Here is a 13,033-nt window from a genome sequence, read left to right as displayed (position 1 = left end):
TATATATATTGCCCAGGACCATCTGCCTAAGAAACAGTGCTGCCCATGGTGGCCTGGGCCCTCTGTGACGGCTACTCTTGGTTATCAACTTGACACACTTGGGACGAGGGAAATTCAATTGGGGGATTGCCTTGAGCAGATCGGCCTGTGGGGGAATATTCTTGATTACTGGTTCTCTCCTTTTACTGTAGGTTTTGGGGACTGAACTCAGGTCAAAGGCACAACAAGCCCTTTTACTTACTGAGCCATCGCACTGGCCCAATCAATATGGGATATTTTTTCCTTTGCATACCTGTAGGTGGAGAAGTAGTATATATTCTGACTTACATCTTAAAAAAGAGAGCTCTGGCTATTGCATCAAGGACAGCTAGGAAAGTTAGGACAAGTAGAAAGTGGGTGACAGGAAGGCTGCGGCAGCAGATGCTCAAGAGATGATGGTGGTGGCTCATCTGGACCAGGTGATAAGGAGATAGAAGTAGCTGGACTGTGGGTATATTTTACAGGTGGAACACTGGTGATGAATATGAGAGGGTAATGTGGTCAGATGCCCCTGAAGACTTTGAAATCTTTGACCTGAGCAGCTGAAAGAATGGACCTGCCTGCCTCAGGAAAAGCTGATGGAGGAATCTTTGCAGAACTTCTCAACACAGTAAGACTGAGATCCTTTAAGACACCAGAAGGGACATGCTAGGTGAGCAGTTGATGTCCAAGTGTGGATTTCCATAGGGAAGTCTGAATGGAGATTAAATTTTAGAAGTTCACTACCTTCCATAAGTCACTGTGACTGCTTTTCTCCAGGGCCATGCACTGAGAGTCAAAATATGGCATTATCCGTTGGTGACATTCTGAATGATGTGACACACTGTTCAACTCAACTATATTATACTTCTATGTCAACAGTTTGTCTCTGACTGTGGGTTAACTATATTGTTTGACACTGCAAGCGTCATGACCATGTTTTGTGAGGGCCCAAAGAGTGAAATTAGAATGCAAATAAGACTGTGTCAGCATGACCCAGACATCATTAAAAAAACAAAGACCACATGATGTGGTTTTATTAACAAGTGGAAGAATTCATATAATTGGATTAAGGAAAGAAATAACCAAACAGCTCATACTGTACAATATACAAAAAGAATGTAGGGCTGTGTGTGTTGAAAAAGACATGGCAGGGACTGGAGAGGTAACTCAGGATGGCTTTCAGAGCACTTGCTAATTCCAGAGGACCTGGGTTCAATGTCCAGCACCCACATGGTGGCTCTGGCTCTGTCACCTTCTTTCAGCCTTCACAGGCACTACACACACACACACACACACACACACACACACACACACACCAGCAAATATACCAGCCATCAAAACACTTGTACAAATAAATTTTTAAAAATATTTTATTTATTATGTTTAGGTATATGAATGTATTGCCTGCATGTATGTAAGTACACGTGTGTCATGCAATGCCCAAGGAGGCCTGAAGGAGGCATTGGATCCCCTGGAACTGGAGTTATAGATGGTTGCAATGTGGGTTCTGGAAACTGAACCTTGGTCCTCTGCAAGAGCAGCCAGTGCTCTTAACTGCTGAGCCAATCTCTTCAGCCCCAATCACCAGGCCAGGCGTGGTGGCACACTCCTTTGACCCCAGCACTCAGGAGGCAGCACTCAGGAGGCAGAGGCAGGAGGATCTCTGTATCAAAAACACCAAAAAAAAAAAAAAAAAAAAAAGCAAACTGGGGGAAGTAGGGCTGGCTTTTAAGAACAGGGATTCAGCCAACTGACTAGTCAAGCTTTGGTCAGTAGCAAATGCATCATTTACACATAAGGGGTGGTGCTGACTTTGTCAAAGGAAGCTTACTTTGTTGGCACTATCCAAAGCATTGTTATCGGGAGCCAGTCAAATATAGGCCTTCTCCTCTCCATCAGGTCTGATCAGGGTTATTGACTTTGGCCACGTCAGTGTCGTAGAGTTTCTTCACAGCCTGTTTGATCTGGTGCTTGTTGGCCTTGTCATCCACACTGAACACACATGTGTTGTTGTCTTTTGTCTTCTTCCTGCCTGACTCAGTGGTCAGGGGGCACTTGATGATGGTGTAGTGGCCAAGCTTGTTTCTCCTGGGGGTGCTCTTGCAAGAGTATTTGGGCTGCCCCCAGAGTCACAGGATCTTGGGCCACTGGAAAGTGGGTGATGTGCGGATCTTCTTTTAGTGGCTGTGTATGCCTTTCAACACTGCCTTCTTGGCTTTAAATGACTTTGCTTTGCTTTTGGCTTTGGGAGGGGCAGGAGCTTCCTTCTTCGTTTTTGGTGCCATCTTGGCCATGAAATTTGTTTTTATTCATCCCATAAGATTCACTTTGGGGTACCCCTTCAGTGGGTCTATCTAAAAGACTCCCAAATTACATAACTCTTAACTGCAGGGAGAAAAGAAAGTCCTGACTGGTACCTAGGAGATGTGAAGGAGAAGTAAGGGCAAGAGTAGTTAGCATTACAAGTTCTAGACAGGGAACTAGAAAAAAGTCAGAACAGGGCAGATTTCAAACGTTCATATCAGAGTTCATTGGAATTTCTTAAAAAGAGCTTCCTAAAGCATCCTGGCTCCTCCTCATTTTTCTTTTGTCTGCCAAGGCTGGACGTGAGAATGATGGATTCAGGATTTATTTTCAGGCACTTTGATAGCTGTTAGAGTGGCTAGAATCAGTGTCAATTCCCTCTCAAAGGCTTCTAGATAAGGGGAGAAAACAAATTTAGTCATTATTTTAGAACAATAGCTGGTTGTCTCCCTTAGCTACAGATGGGCGCTACAATATTGCAGACCAAGATTTGAAGTCTTACATCTGAGCATCACTTTGTGATTAGAAACAAAATCATCAATGAGAAATATTGTCTAAATAACATTTTATATGGACTTAAGCCTAATGTCTGAGAAGTGTAATCCCTTGAACTCTTAAAGAAATATACTGATCACTTTAATCTTTGGTTATACTTTCCTTTTGGGTGTTTAAGACCGTACAGTTGGCCCAAATAAACCAATTTATTTTTACTCTTAAAGTCGTTTGAGGATCTGTTCCTCGGGGGTCACATGGGCTTGGGAGGAGCCCCTGGCTCCTTTCTTTTACCAGTTCTGTCTTATGTGAAGATCAGTCAAAGGACCTGCTTGACCATGGCTGGCTTCCAATGTTTCCTCTGTGTTGACCCTCCTCTTTGTAGACAGGACACTCCTTCAGGTCCATCTAGTGGGGTCTCCATGGCCTCCCTGAACAAGAGGACAGGTGACTTACCACAGTTACAGGACCCTGCAGCTTGGAAGAAGCCAGAGCAGTCTGTATCCCGATTCCCTATTGGCAATTTGGGTAACCTCTTCAGGGGATGGTGTGATATGAATAGGAGGTAGGAATTGGCTAGGCAGTTAGGATAAAAATACCCCAAAGAAAAGTAGCCAGTTTCTAGGCTAGAAGTACACAGAAAGGCAATGGGAGCAGGGAATGATGGAGGACAGACAAAGTAAAGAAACCAGCAACCATTACCACAGTGACAAGATGACTCAGCAGGGAAAAGGTTAGAAGAGAGAGAGGAGGCACCCACGCGTCCAGCCTGGCCTGGGGTACAGGATGACCAAGCCCCATTAAAAAAGAAAAAAAGAAAAAGGAAGGAAGGGAGGGAGGGAGGGAGGGAGGGAAGGGAAGGAAAGAAAAAGAGAAAGAAAGAAAGAAAGAAAGAAAGAAAGAAAGAAAGAAAGAACTCGAAGGTGTTTAGGTTGGGGAGATATGGGAGGAGTTGGAGGGAGGGAGTGGGTGTGGACTTTATCAAACACCTTATATGCATGTATGAAATTCCCAAAAAGGTTTTTTTTTTTTTTGGTCTTTTTGAGACAGGGTCTCCCTGTAGCCCCAGCTGTCCTGGAACTCACTGTGTAGATCACGCTGGCTTTGAACTCACAGAGATCCACCTGCCTCTGCCTCCTGAGTGCTGGGATTAAAGGCATGTGCCACCACACCCAGCAAAAGTATTTTTTTTTTAAGTTAAAAAGAAAGATTCACTTTAACTGGCAGCTTTGCTTCTGTCAGTCACACGTCACAGTGCACTTCTTCCTGCTCTCAAGCCAACATGATGACATCAAGCTAAATATTCTTTCAACAAAAGCACTGAACATAGATTTCTCAGCTTGCTACTACATAAAGGAGAAGAAGGACTTCTTGAAGATGTCAGGCAGTTTAGAGATATGCCTGGAAAGGAAATGCTTTTTTTAAAAAAAAAAAAATAAGGCTTTCATGTATCCTGAGCTTACCTCAGACTCCCTATGTAGCCAAAGATGACCTTGAACTTCTGATCCTTGTGCCATCATCTCCCAAGTGCTGGTATTATAAGCATGCACCACCATGCTTGGTTTATATGGTGCTGGGGATTGAACCCAGGACTTCATGCATGCTAGGTAAACATTCTACCTACTGAACTACATCCCAGCCCTGGATTTTAGATCTCACTGTGTAGCCCAGATTGGCCTCAAACTCACAATCCTCCTGCCTCAGCCTTCCAGGTATCCTGCCACCACAGCCAGTTTCATTGTTGTTTTCCTATTAAATAAAGATGATATCTATTTTAGTTAGTCCTGTTGGGTTTACATTCTTCTGACAAGCTTCATACTTTTGTATCTCAGGAATATTCATGCTCTTCTGGCCTAGCTCCTCGGGGCTTCAGATCTGCTGAACAGATCTTGGAAGTTGTTCTGTCTCTTCATCCTTCTCATCTGTGTGTTCCTTTTTCTTCATCAGCACCTTGTGCTGCTATATCACAGTTGACGTATTTTTAACAGCTTCCTTAGGGAGGTGTGAGGTTGGCCTGGGAACTGTCCATTCACACTGTTCAGCAAGAGCTGCTGCAGGGACTGCATCCAGAGCTCTGAGCACAGGAGTCTGGAGTTGCGGGGGGGGGGGGCGGTCCCTGTTGTAGAAGGATAACCACATCCTTGTGTTTTTGCTGTTGCTTACCACTTTTCGGTCTTTCCTTAACCCCAGCTGACCTGGCCCACCATGTGGCCACTGATGTTTGGCCCATCAGAAAGCATCCATACTATTTGGGTATGACCTTGTCTTATAGGTCACTACCTCATTGGTTAGGTCTCATTAAGTTAAAAAAAAAAATACTATTATTGTTAGTATAGCTGACTGGGGTTTTTTTCTACCTGGGTCTAAGAGTCACAGGCAAGCAAGGAGAAGCCTTTTGAGTGCTGACAGTTCCAAGTCCTTGAGTATCCAAGGCCTAGGGGGCTGGACTGGCATACCCAGAGGCATAAAGCTCCAAACCCTCAAAGCTAAAGGGGTTTGATTTTCCAGGATTTAGGAGCCAGAAATTAGTTGGATGTGTTGGCTCACACCTGTATTCCCAGCACTTGGAAGGTTAGAACTGATGTCACTTAAATGTCATCCTGGGGGCTGGAGAGATGGCTCAGCAGTTAAGGGCACTAGCCAGTGCTCTTGCAGAAGACCCGAGTTTGATTCCCAGAACCCACATGGTGGCTAACAACCATCCATAACTCCAGTTCCAGGGGATCCAACACCCCTTCTGACCTCCTTGAACATTGCATGACACTGGTGCACCTACCTACATGCAAGCAATACATTCATATACATAAAATGAAAAATAATAAATAAGAGCTGGAGAGATGGCTCAGTGGTTAAGAACACTGGTAGTTCTTGCAGAAGACCCAGGTTCAAATCCCAGCACTCACGTGGTAGCTAACAACTGTCCATAACTCTAGGGGATCCAACAGCCTCTTCTGATTTCCGCGGGCATTGCGGGTATTGCAGGTAATACACACATACACATAAAATAAAAATAATAAATAAAATATAAAAATAATAGTAAAATAAATGAAATACATTTTTTAAAGGCCATCCTGGGTTACATAGCAAGTTCTAAGCCAGCTGGGCTAGTATGAAACTCTGGCTCAACACCCCACACACACCCTAAAAAAGAAGAGGAAAAATAAATAAATAGCCATATGCACCCAAGTTGGAAGCCTATTCTCTGGACGTTGACCACTAGCAGGCCCAGCACATGGCAGCTACTGTAATCCTCAGCTTGCAGCAGCCATGAGTAGCAACACACAGCATCAAACGGTGCCTGCTAGTGTCACCACCCTCAGCCCTACAGCAACAAATGTTACAGCTCTTGGGCATGGGTATCTGAGACCACTGGCCCGTAAGGCTTGGCAGCACCCAACGACCAGAACCCACTTTCTCTTCTTGGCTCTTCACAGCCTTTTGTTCTTCTTTGGCCTGGGCTCCCCACTGCGTCTCACTGCTCTCTTCTCCTACCCCCTCCCTCTCTCCCAAGCTGCGTTCTGGAGCTCTTCGACTGCCCTCCCATCACTACTGCCACTGCTGTCACTGCTGCTTGTACCATTCTCTTCTTGTTACCAGCCTGCTCCGCTCTCAATGGAGACTGAAAGTAGATGAGGAAAGATTACTACATAGAAGCTTCTCATTAGGCCTAACGTCGTAACAACAGTAGGGAAGCACAGAGGGGCATCGCCCAGCTAGTTTGAAAAGTGAACCAAACAACCGCCTATATTGCCAGAAAAGGGTGCGTGTGGCAGACGTGTTTCATACAATGAAAGACTGCATTTGTACCAGTCATGGCAGAATTCCCCATGGACATGATGGACTATGTGCTAATCACCAAAGGAAGTGCTCCTCCCTCTGGTCTGAGTGAGACCTGGAGGGCAATCAGAGTCTTCTGGAGGTCTCCCAGGCTTGTGATGGCAAAATGGTCTGGTTGAAGCTATTTGAAAAAGTCATGACTGGAACAGTGCCTTCTGGAGCTGGAGTGGTACCTCAGTAAGCAAGCACCTATGATTGCTGTGTACATTCCTCAAGGCATCTGTGGAGTTTAATTTATTTTTTTTATGTGGAGTGTTTTGCCTGCATATAAGTGCACCTGTGCATGCAAGGCCTATGGAGGCCAGAGGAAAACGTCACTGGAGTTTTGGATGGTTGTCAGCCACTATGTAAGTACTGGAAACCCAAACTGGGTCTTCTGCAAGAGCAACCAGTGCTCTTAACCACTGAGCCATTTCCACTGAGCCGTCTCTCCAGTCAATCTGTGGCGGTTTTAAAGTAATTAGGCTGGCATGAGGGCATGAGGGCAGGCTGCTTGGCTGGTAGGTCTTCACTCAAGGCAGCCAGAGTACCAGCAAAGGGCCTAACAGTGAATTAGGGAGTCAAATCTCCTTGGATCCAATATGTTAGTTACTTAAAAGAAAAACATTAAAAAGAGTGCTTGCAATAAAGTCTTCTCAACATTACCAGCAACTCACCAGGATTTAATAGTGCCATAACAGTTCCTAACCCCTGCCTCAGTGCCCCGTTTCGAGACAAGTCCCTCTAATCTGCCTCATTATGACACTTACAGACTTTCCAGATTCTGTCTTTAGGGACTTCAGAATCAGCTCAATATTTAGTATTACAAAAATCAGTCAACCAAATAATATTGAATTAATTTTTAAATTCTTATTTTAAAAATGTGTGTCTTATTCCAAGAGATTATGACTTAATTGGCACGAGTGCATCTGACTTTTATGAAGTAGCACCGTGTGATAGAAGCCAGCATACTTCCTTTCAGATTGATTTTCCTTAGAGAGCGGCTCCTATTTACACACACTTGTTTTGAAAGGTATTGTTTTGGTTTTTTGAAACAGAGTCTTGCTATGTAGCCCTGCTAGCCTCAAATTTACTGTAATCCTTTTACCTTGGCCTGTCAAGTGCTAGGATTACAGGTGTGTGCCACCATGCCCTACTTGCCTGAAAGTTTTTGACAGCACTAACTTGCTTACCCACTGGAAGTCGGTACTGACAAGTACTATCATTATTATATTGATTATGTTTTTCCACAGAGTATGTTTAATAGTGAGCATAGAATTACAGCTTAAAAGCCATCAAAGGTGAAACAGAGGTTCCTCAAGACGTGTGCCGTGCTTCCTGGTCAACATGCCCCACCTCCTCACACCCACCCTCCACTGACTGACATATTTTGCCTCCTTAGAATTCTAAACACTATCAGTTTATGCAACCACTTCAGCGCCAGCAAATCTCCTCCCCCAACATTACCACCTGCCTCCACCACTGTTCCCAATATTCCTTCATGCCCACCACTTCTCGTTGGCCTTCTTGATTGAATGTGGCTAATTCTTTATGAAGCGAGTCAGGCACTTTGAAAGATTTCAAAGATTTCAGTGGTGGCCATGGTGGGGTAGGGTGACTGGTGGCAGCAGTGAAAGGCAGGCGAGGTGGTTAAGTTGATGGTGGCCACCTCTATGGCAGCTGTGTCAGGCTAGGGCAGTGGCAGCTGTGGCAAGGCCTAGCAGCCATGATAGCAGCTACCAGTGCAGTGAACCCAATGGGTGACAGCAAGCCAGGCAGCCTCATTCAGCTTGAGCGCCTTCTCTGCTACAGCTCATATTGCCTGAGTATGTGGAAAGCAGGAGGTAGTAGGGGAAAAAAATCAAAGCCTAGCATAGTCTTCAACCAAAGGAATGATGGGGGTTGGGATGCAATCCCCTCACCCGTTGAGTGGGAATGTTCTCTACTATCTCCCAGAGCTCCTTGGCGAATTAAGCTGTTACCCACAGGGGTAGTTTGCTTGGTAAGATCCTTCCCTTCACTGCCATACTTCCCACTGTCCTACCATGGCATTCTGGGATGATCTAAAACCTTGTCTAGGGCTCTGAAGCTAAGATCATGAGCTAAGGATTATATGATTCAAGCACATATGGCACATTAACAAAACTGAGCACATGCCAAGCCATAAAGCCTCAACAAATTTCAAAAGACTGAAATGTAAAAGATGTTACCAAACCAATTTTAATTAGGCAAGATAACTATAAAAAATCCCCATATGCTTAGAAATTAAGAAATATAACTCTAAACTTCTAAATAACCCATTATCAATGAGGAAATTAAAATAAAAGGGTATGCTTTGTAGGCAATGTAATGTGTATATTTTTTAAAAAAAGGCTAAAAATGAGCGAGCTAAAAAAAAAAAGTCAGAAAAAGTTGGGTGGGGTGTAATCTCAGCACGTGGGAGGTGGAGATAGGATGGTCAGGAGTTCAAGGCCAGTAAGTTCAGGCCATATAGTAAGTTCAGGCCATCCTGACCTACATGAGACCCTTTCTCAAGAAAAAAATAAAGAAGAAAAAATGGTAGAAAATAGAATATTAAAGAAACAAAGGGAAAGAATCAAGGCAATTAATTGAATTAAAAACAAATATATCAAATAAAGATTATCAACAAAGCTAAATTATAGGGAAAAGTTAACAAAATTGATATACTCTTGTCCATATTGTTCAAGGTGAAAAAAGGAAGCACAAATAATGTGAGAAATCAAAGGCGGTTACTACTAGAGACCCTGTGGGCCTTCAGATAAGTGGCTGTCAGAAACTTATGGCGATTCAAAAACATTATCTGTGGCCAGGCGTGGTAGTGAATGCCTGTAGTCCCCATACTTGGGAGGCAGAGGCAGGCAGATCTCTCTGAGCTGAAGGCCAGCCTGGTTTACATAGTAAGCTCCAGGCCAGCTGGGGCTACAAGGAGACTGTTTCAAAAAGACCAAAAAAAAAAAAAAATTCTGTGTAATTCCCAGAAAAACACAATTTACCAATATAAACACAGTAAGAAATAAGACAGCATAAAGTTCTGTTTAAACATGGGCAAATTCTTTTAGCCAAATATCATCAGGAAGTGGTCAGCATTCCTTGAATGTATGAGGCCCCAAAGAGGCTTGAGCCAATGGAAAGTGTGGTAACAGTGATGCCACTGAGGTTTCTATTTTCACTTTCTTGGACCCTACAGACCACCATATAGGACTGAGACTTGTACAGAGACTTGTCCCAATGGTAAGTCTGTGTGTCAGTCATGGGCATCGTTAAACCAAAACTCTAGAGACCAAAGGATTCCTGAAATAAGGGGTTTATGAAGGATTACAGATGCTAGCCAGAAAAGGAAAAGTTCAAATCCTCAGACGAGCTTCCCTAAGGGTCAGCAGTGGGTTAGACAGCAGTTGGAAAATGTCTGCTGGACCAGAGCTAAGCGCATTTTTGTGTCTTTGTTTCATTTTTGGAGATAGAGCCTCTTCTATAGTCCAGGTTGGCCTCAAAGTCGTGGCAGTCTTTTCAGCTTTCCTAGTGGTAGGATTACAGGCCTTAGTCACCATGCCAGGTGAAGGGCTTTTTAATTTCAGGGAAAGTGCTGCAACCCATATTGTCATATAATTTGTAGGGTAGGTTAATGCAAAGGAATAGAGGGAAAGCCTTGGGCTGGGAGGACAGCCCATAGGGTAATTTTTACTGGGCTGGGGACACAGCTAGCTGGTAGAGTGCTTGCCTAGAATATACAAAGTTCTGGACTGGATCTCCAACACCACATAATTCATGTATGGTGGCACACTCCTGTAGTCCCAGCACTTGGGAGGTGGAGGCAGGAGGAACAGGAATTAAAGGTATCTTTGGCAACATAGCAAGTTCAAGCCCAGTCTGAGATACATGAAACCCTATTCCCCTAAAATTGAGATGTTATTGTTTACAATCTGGAAAGTTCATAAACAGTGACCCCACTGATCTGTATCATACAATCTTAGGTTTTAATATGCCTTCATCAACAAAAAATGGCCTTTTCAGCTTGTACCTCCTCCCAATTATTCACTCTTCTGCCATGTCCCTTAGTAATTTAGGATATCTCAAGCTTTTATCAGCTTGTTCACCTCAGTGCTCTGACTCCCTTCCTATGTACTCGCCCGTCTGTTCTTGGCTCTTCTTGACCTGACTGTATTGGAGAGTCAAAGGGCAAACAGCTCAGCTTCAGGTAAAGACTGCTCCTCTGACCCCATTACTCTCTGCTTAGTGTCCTCCTCTGATGGTAGGAGTGCTCCCACAGAAGGGCCAGAGGGCCCGTGCCCACAACAATGGGCCTTGACACACTAAATTGGGTAAATTCTATGCAGTCTCCAAGAGGTCTCATTTCCTACAGTGGTAACTAGCTTGATACTGCCATATATATATATATATATATGAATGTGCTGGATAGCTTTAGTGTCAACTTGACACACTTGGGTTGAGGGAGCCTCAATTGGGGAATTGCCTCCATTGGACTGGCCTATGGCCATGTCTGTGGGGCATTTTCTTGATTGTTGAGTGATGTGGGAGGGCCCAGCCCACTGTGGGTGGTGCCACCCCTGGGCAGGTGGGCCTGTGTTGGATAAGAAAGCAAGCTGAGCAGGGGCCAGGGGAGCAAGCCAGTAAGCAACATTCCTCCATGGCCTGTGCTCCAGCTCTGCCTCCAGGTTCCTGCCCTGAGTTTCTATCTTGGACTCCCTGATGAACTGCAACCCGGGAGATGTAAGCTGAATAAACCCTTTTCTCCCCAAGTTGGTGTTGGTCAGTGTTGGGGAACCCTGCTATTAAGGTTGGCTCCTTTCTCAGCAGGAACTTCCTGCCTGACTTACCTGGAAAGTGCCGCCAAGCACGGATGCTTGGCCTCATTTAACATGACCTTTGGCATAGTTGCCTGGAGTAAAAACTACCCCCAGGTTTTTTCTATATGATAATTAGGCATTGCCCCATAGTCGGATGATAGGAGCCCACTGCCACATGTAAATAAAGCATACTATGAGCACCTATCAGCTGAAGCATTGGCTACTGCCTCCACACTATATTTCCGTAACTCACACTGAATAAAGAGAGCTGTTTCACTGAGTCTGGAGCTGTTTGTATCATTGAACCTGCCTCCCCAGAAGGGCTTTCTTCCGTCATTGGCCATCCTGACCTCGTTCGTCGCTTCTGCTCCTTTGTCCTCGTGGGCCGGTGGCCAACGACACGTGAGGAAAGGGAGAGACCCCACAGGTCAGAGTGTTTTGCACAGCAATGAAGAAACAAACTAGGACAGTAATTGGTACCAGAGAGTGGGATATTGCTGTGACAGACCTGACCCTGGTGTTTTGGGGAGGACTGTGGAAGTGTTTGGAACTTTGGGCTGGAAAAGCCATTGCGTGCTCAGAGTTTGTTGCAGTGGAGCTTGGAACAGTTATGCTGAAAGAGTTGTAGACGATGGAGGCCTGGCTTGTGAAGCTTCAAAGGGAAGCAGAGACTATCAGGGCTGTTTGTGTGAGATTTTGGATTGAGAATCTGTGGGCTCTGGTCGGCTGGGGCTGAAGAATCAGCTGTGATTAAGAAGAGACCAGAACCTGAAGTAAAACCTTTGCTTTACTGGAACAATTGATGCTGGTTAGCTGGGGCTGGAAAATCAGCTGTAAGTAACAAGAGACCAGCATCACTCTGAAGTCTTCTGGGAGGCATTTCCTCAGGGTCAGCACACAGAGGGAACCCGAGCCTCTATCTCAAGCTGGAAGCAGGATATATATATTCTTTGCCCCTCACCCACATGCAGCTAAAGTGGACTGATTGGGTGGGAAGGATAACTGACTCCTCCCTCGACTCCTTGATGTGTGTGTGAAATAGGTGTGACTATAGCCTGCTGCATAGTGGTTGGAGGACACTTCCTGTTAACACTCCACCCATTCCTCTCGCTCTTATGTTCTTTCTGCCAACCTCTTCCACAAAAGTCCCTGAGCCTTGGAGGGCATAGTAGGTGTGGGTTATCTTCCTCCCATTGTAGCAAGGCACTGAACTTTTGGGTCTCTGCTGTGCTTTTTTCTGTCTAATGATGTGAGTTTTGCTAAGGCATATTACTGGAAATGAACTTGTCCAGTCATAAGAAACATGCATGTATAATTTTATTAGGCAGAGTAGAAAGTACTTGTTGCTAACCCTAAAACTCATTTTTCCTCTATTTGTAGTTAGATTCATGAAAATCTTCACCCTCCTTACTGTTAAAATAGTCCACTTAACTAAATTGGAGCCAGTAGTATATAATTAGAATTTTACCTTAAAATTAAATGGCTAGGTTTTTTTTCCTTTTCTTTTCTTCTGTTCCTTGACCCTTTCCTGTTGGTCTCTGACATGGGACGGCATATATATAATGGCTAGAAAC

The 13,033-nt window shown here is 44.6% G+C and overlaps 1 pseudogene; it reads right to left on the bottom strand.

Annotated features, from left to right (window-relative positions):
• Positions 1 to 1,837: 1,837 nt before the first annotated feature.
• Positions 1,838 to 2,306, bottom strand: LOC108491189 (annotated as a pseudogene).
• Between the last annotated feature and the right edge of the window lie 10,727 nt (positions 2,307 to 13,033).

This window comes from Nannospalax galili, unplaced genomic scaffold, assembly GCF_000622305.1.
Source record: "Nannospalax galili isolate Female #2095 unplaced genomic scaffold, S.galili_v1.0 scaffold1941, whole genome shotgun sequence".
Taxonomy (NCBI): Eukaryota; Metazoa; Chordata; class Mammalia; order Rodentia; family Spalacidae; genus Nannospalax; species Nannospalax galili.
This window is presented reverse-complemented; position numbering and strand designations above follow the sequence as displayed.